At 42.6% G+C, this 6,433-nt stretch overlaps 1 protein-coding gene across 1 annotated transcript in view; it reads right to left on the bottom strand.

Moving 5' to 3' along the window:
• Nucleotides 1-4,862, bottom strand: part of PLEKHA2 (pleckstrin homology domain containing A2) — a 110,441-nt gene extending 105,579 nt beyond the window's left edge. The window contains exon 1 of the mRNA XM_070952467.1: nucleotides 4,791-4,862. The gene's annotated coding sequence lies outside the window, so the exon portion shown is untranslated. The remainder of the gene's footprint in view (nucleotides 1-4,790) is intronic.
• Nucleotides 4,863-6,433: the final 1,571 nt, after the last annotated feature.

Here is a 6,433-nt window from a genome sequence, read left to right as displayed (position 1 = left end):
GGCTGTTCACCACCCTGAGTCCTTTGGGAGAAGGGCGGTATATAAATTTAAAAATAAATAAATAAATAAATAAATAAACAAATAAATAAACAAACAAACAAACAAATAAATAAATAAATAAATAAATAAATAAACTTAAACATAATATCTTATTTTTTAAGAAAATACATCGGTAACTTGTATCTCTCAGTATATATTTCCACATCTCACCTTAATATAACGATATTTTTTGAAGTTTTGTTGTAACTCTATTGTATTTCTTTGGTACACGATTTGTTTCAAATCTGATGATCGCAAGGCTCAAGTGGGATCGTCAGAGGCTTTTCAAAGCATTTTTTCTGCAACCTCTTTGGCCGAAGAGGTGGTAAAAAAAAATGCTTTGAAAAGTCTCTGATGATACCAGCTGAGTTGCCTGATCGGCAGAGGCTTTTCAAAGCATTAGAAAAAATGCTTTGAAAAGTTAAAAAAAAAAAAAAGTTGGCCACGCCCATCCAGTCACATTTAACCCCCCCCCCCAAACCACGCCAACAGAACTGGTAGTAACAAATTTTACATTTCACCCCTGCCCTACACCCGTGATGGTGAACCTATGGCACGCGTGCCACAGGTGGCACATAGAGCCCTTTCTGCAGGTACGCCAGTATTGCCCCAGCCCAGCTCCACTGCACATGTGTGCATGCCTCCCACCGGCCAGCTTATCTTTGGGTCTCTAATGCACATGCACGGGGGGGCGGGAGTAGGACGCATATGCCGGGGACACTCACATTGCATTTGTGGACTCCTTACGCACAGTCACTCATGCCCTCGTCACCTCCCGCCTGGACTATTGTAACGCTCTCTACATGGGGCTCCCCTTGAGGAGCATCCGGAGGCTCCAACTGGCACAGAGTGCGGCCGCGCGGGTGGTAATGGGAGCGACATGGCGTTCCCATGTAACACCCCTCCTGCGCGAGCTGCACTGGCTCCCGGTGGTCTTCCGGGTGCGCTTCAAGGTTTTGGTTACCACCTTTAAAGCGCTCCATGGCTCAGGACCTGGGTACTTGCGGGACCGCCTACTACCACCAATAGCCTCCCACCGGCCGGTACGCTCTCATAGAGAGGGACTCCTCCGGGTGCCGTCGGCCAAACAATGTCGACTGGCGGCCCCCAGGGGGAGAGCCTTCTCTGTGGGGGCACCTACTATCTGGAACGAGCTCCCCCCGGAGATACGGAGGATCCCGGATCTGTGCACCTTCCGCCGCGCTCTAAAGACCTTTTTATTTCACCAGGCGGGCCTGGCCTAACTTTCTCCCTCTTTTTAAACAATTTTAATATTTTAATATTTTTAATATCTTTTAATTTTCAAAGTTTAAATCTGTTTTAAATTGATTGGGGTTTTAATCTGTCTGGGCCAAATTATTTAATTCGATTTTATTTCTGTTTTTAAAATTTTGTATGTATGTATTTTATTGTTGGCTGTTCACCGCCCTGAGTCCTTCGGGAGAAGGCCGGTATACAAATGAAATAAAAGTAAAGTAAAAGTAAAGTTTGCGCATCCCCCATGCCCCGTTTTGGGCCTGAAAGACCTCCTGCACCAAGCTGGAAGCCAAAATGGGGCACAGCGGGATATGTACACATTTGTGGGGCGGGGCGCATGTATGTGGAGGCACACACATTGCATTTTGGGGGTTCGGGCACGTGCGAATGCATTCGTGCACGCATGCACATGCTTTCGGCACCAAAAAGGTTAACCATCACTGCCCCTACACCATTTCTGACAAATAGCAGTCCATCCTCTTGAAAAGAGCGATGAAGCTCCCACAACTTCCTCTCCCACATGACCCCAGCACATTGCAGCCATCACAAAATTCATGCCAGTTGCTAAGCGTCTGAATTTTGACCGTGGGATCACCGGGCGCAAGTGTGAAAAACAGGCCTAAGTTGGGTTTTTTTTTCAGCCATCGGAGCTTTAAACAGTCCCAAAAACAAATGGTTATAAGTCGAGGACTATATCTGTAACATGCAGTGCCCGCGCGTGGCTTTTTTTTTATTTATATGCCGCCCTTCTCTGGAGACTCAGGGCGGCTTACAATGCGCTAAGCAATAGCCTTCATCCTTTTGTATATTTTATACAAAGTCAGCTTATTGCCCCCACAACTGGATCCTCAATTGACCTACCTTAGAAAGGATGGAAGGCTGAGTCAACCTTGAGCCTGGGGAGATTCGAACCTGCAGTAATTGCAGGCAGCTGGTCTTAATAACAGGGTGCTTTAGACCACTGTACTACCAAGGCTTAATGAGATGATCCAGTTTAGACAACAAACTGAGACTCAATTAGGTTTGTTTTATTTTCACTGAGCTGTTGTGACTTGTAAAATGTTTTTTTTTAATAGGATGGGAGTTGTGTAAACATTGCTTTTGACTTAAGAGCCTGTGAGGTCCCGATATTGGGGTGTAGGACTAAGCCTGCAGAGAGCTAGTTCAAGTTCCCTTTTAGAAAGTTTCCTATCCCCATAAATGCTTGGAAAATTTGCCCAGAATTTCCTGACACGTCATATTTCTTAACATAGAATTTCCAGGAAGTATTTGCTGGAAAAACTAAAATCTATCGGTACTTTTGCATTGTGGGGATATCTAAAAATGGGATGACTATGCTGTTAAAAGCAATATTTATGTACTTGCTTACTTATTTACTACTTTGTAAATCTACACAGTGACAGAAGTATCTTGGGCAGATTGTGCCTTGAATCTACTCATTCGTAGTGGTCTTTGGCAGTAGGTGATCTCTTTTCAATAGCAATCTGACAGATAGCTAAGTAAGTAAACTCGATAGGAAATTAAAAAGCTGGCAGGAAAATGGAGACGCCCCTTGAAATGTATTAAGGTAGAAGAACTAATGTTTTATTTAAGTTTGAATTATGCCATCAATGCAAATCACCCTTCCTAGCATTAAAAGTCTCCGTGTGCCTTGTATACGGTGAGATTTATGTCACTTGTTGCAATGAGATGGCAATACGTGTGATTTATTTATATAAATAAATAGGCATTATATAAATTCCATAGGCATTCAGTTCAAGTCACAATGATGTCACACGTATTGCCATCTCATTGCAATATATATACATATATATGAGAAATTTTTGGAACACATTAAGGTCCATTCAGTTTTTGGTTTTGGGGTTTTTTGCTTTAATTTATATGCCGCCCTTCTCCGGAGACTCAGGGCGGCTTACAATGCGTTAAGCAATAGCCTTCATTCTTTTGTATATTTATACAAAGTCAGCTTATTGCCCTCACAATCTGGGTCCTCATTTCCCCCAACTTTGAAAGGATGGAAGGCTGAGTCAACCTTGAGCCTGGTGAGATTTGAACTTGCAGTAATTGCAAGTAGCAGATGTTAATCTGTTAATAACAGTGCTTTAGTCCACTGTACTACAGGCTCTTCCTGTAGTTTTATTTGTCAATACAGCTTTCTAGCCAGGCATTATTTATTTATCAAAATCAATGGCATAACATTATGCATCTAGCTAGCTCGACCCATTGTGGCTATTAGCAAACTTAGTTTTGAATTGAGATGCTGGAAGAGTCATCCCTAGGCAAAGTTTGGCCTCTGAAGCTATCCAGCAGGAGACTGTCTTCCTGATGGCACATCCTAAACAGGGCAATATGCCAAGAAGACTCAGCAAAATTAAGAAGAAAAAAGGCCTGGAAAATCTATTTATCCTGCTGGAGGATGATAACTTCCAGGGCAAACAAATATGCATGAAAAATATATCCCGCTTCTTGGAATCTTTGCCTTTAGAGACAGATTGCAAAAATGAGTTCATTCTCTGCACACACACCCAAAAATGTACAGAATGTGAGCCCTGAGTGACAACTATTGTACCTCTGGATTTTGGCAGTCGGTCCCAGTAACTCCTAGGCAACCAACAGAAGAAATTATGCTGTTGGTGGAGGTTGGTATTATCAACACTCTGAAAACTTATCATTTGTGTTGCGTTGTTCATTATTTTTTTGCAACAGCGTTGAAATGCACGCCTGCATATCTTGGGACAGGATAGATGGATCATAAGCTACATGGGTGAGATAACTTAGGCCGTAAGTTGCAAGTACTACTTGTTGTAAGAACTATTTTGGATGCTGCTCTATTTCCCTGCCGATCTCTGGTTCTTAGGTGGTTTACATTAGTTTATATCCTAGTTTTCTTTCAAGATGAGTTTCTTAGCTGACTGAGTATTAGCTAATGGCAGTGAATATTGCTGAGCACATTGTAAGCCGCCCTGAGTCTTCGGAGAAGGGCGGCATATAAATCAAATCAAAAAAATAAATAAAAAAAAATAGGGATTCCATTCAGGACGCCGGAATTTCAGCCTGGATTCACGCATCAGTGAATCGGTTATTAAACCATGGTTTTATTAAATGAACTAAAAAACCTTTTATGTTTGTGAAACTGCAATGTCAGAACTTGCAGGGACTTTTTTCCCCTCTTTTGTTTCTTCTGGTAAAGAACCGCCCTCCCCTTTCGGAGAAGACGCAGCTTCCTCACTTAAGTTTTAGTTCTTTAGGATTCTCTTTTGAATTTCTTTTCTTTCTTTCTTTTTTTCCTTTTTTCAGAAATCACTTCCTGCTTCCTCCCTAGCAACCGTCATGTTCCATACTTTCAAAATCTAAAGACGGGGGCTGCCTTTTGCAGATCTTGTGACTGCCTGAGATCTACATTTAAAAAGATTTTTTTTTTTTTTTTACTTGCAAACATCACACATTATGCTGCAGAACTATTTATAGAGCTTGGAAAGTTAGTTGCTCCTTACCACATGCAGCCTCTTCGCTTGAAGCTCCGCTCGCCACCTTTCCGTTGTGCCAGAGTTCGGCGCATCGAACGCCTGCCTGTGAAGACGGCTGAAAAAAAAAAATATGAAAAGAAGAAAAGACGGCTGTGCGGGTTTGGGGATTTTGACTATTCATGCTTCTGAACACAGCACTTTCTGCTCATCTTTGCATAAGTCTCTTTTGTGGCTTGAGCATGTGATCCAATTTGCTAAGTTGCTATGCAACCATCAGTCCTCTTTGGCTTGGATCTAACAGAATTGGTCAGGCAGAAGTCAAAGTCATTCATGCCCAGAAGATATGAAGTGGGACTGGAATTCCGAAAGAGGAAGGAAGGAAGGAAGGAAGGAAGGAAGGAAGGAAGGAAGGAAGGAAGGAAGGAAGGAAGGAAAGATTATGATTTTTTTCAGCAGGTTGGACTGAAGGAAGAAGGGAAGGGAGGGAGGAAGATAGGAAGGAAGGAAGGAAGGAAGGAAGGAAAGATTAACATTTTTTTCAGCAGGTTGGACTGAAGGAAGAAGGGAAGGGAGGGAGGAAGATAGGAAGGAAGGAAGGAAGGAAAGTATCATGATTTTTTTCAGCAGGTTGGACTGAAGGAAGAAGGGAAGGAGGGAGGTAGGGAAGGAAGGAAGGAAGGAAGGAAGGAAGGAAGGAAGGAAGGAAGGAAGGAAGGAAGGAAGGAAGGAAAGATTATTATGATTTTTTTCAGCAGGTTGGACTGAAGGAAGGAAGGAAGGAAGGAAGGAAGGAAGGAAGGAAAGTATGATTTTTTTCAGCAGGTTGGACTGAAGGAAGAAGGGAAGGGAGGGAGGAAGATAGGAAGGAAAGAAGGAAGGAAAGAAGGAAGGAAGGAAAGATTATTATGATTTTTTTCAGCAGGTTGGACTGAAGGAAGAAGGGAAGGAAGGAAGGAAGGAAGGAAGGAAGGAAGGAAGGAAGGAAAGGAAAGATTATCATGATTTTTTTCAGCAGGTTGGACTGAAGGAAGGAAGGAAGGAAGGAAGGAAGGAAGGAAGGAAGGAAAGTATGATTTTTTTCAGCAGGTTGGACTGAAGGAAGAAGGGAAGGGAGGGAGGAAGATAGGAAGGAAAGAAGGAAGGAAAGAAGGAAGGAAGGAAAGATTATTATGATTTTTTTCAGCAGGTTGGACTGAAGGAAGAAGGGAAGGAAGGAAGGAAGGAAGAAAGGAAGGGAGGAAGGAAGGAAGGAAGGAAGGAAAGGAAAGATTATCATGATTTTTTTTCAGCAGGTTGGACTGAAGGAAGAAAGGAAGGGAGGAAGGAAGGAAGGAAGGAAAGGAAAGATTATCATGATTTTTTTTCAGCAGTTTGGACTGAAGGAAGAAGGGAAGGGAGGGAGGAAGATAGGAAGGAAAGGAAAGATTATCATGATTTTTTTTTCAGCAGGTTGGACTGAAGGAAGAAGGGAAGGGAGGGAGGGAGGAAGGAAGGAAAGGAAAGATTATCATGATTTTTTTCAGCAGGTTGGACTGAAGGAAGAAGGGAAGGGAGGGAGGGAGGGAGGAAGGAAAGGAAAGATCATGATTTTTTTTCAGCAGGTTGGACTGAAGGAAGAAGGGGAGGGAGGGAGGAAGGAGGGAATCATTGTGATTTTTATCAGCATGATT

The sequence above is a fragment of the Pituophis catenifer genome, unplaced genomic scaffold (assembly GCF_029215685.1).
Source record: "Pituophis catenifer annectens isolate HBS135680 unplaced genomic scaffold, rPitCat1.0.hap2 SCAF_12, whole genome shotgun sequence".
NCBI lineage: Eukaryota > Metazoa > Chordata > Lepidosauria > Squamata > Colubridae > Pituophis > Pituophis catenifer.
Note: the sequence above shows the minus strand (reverse complement) of the source record. Positions and strands in the feature narration are given on the sequence as shown.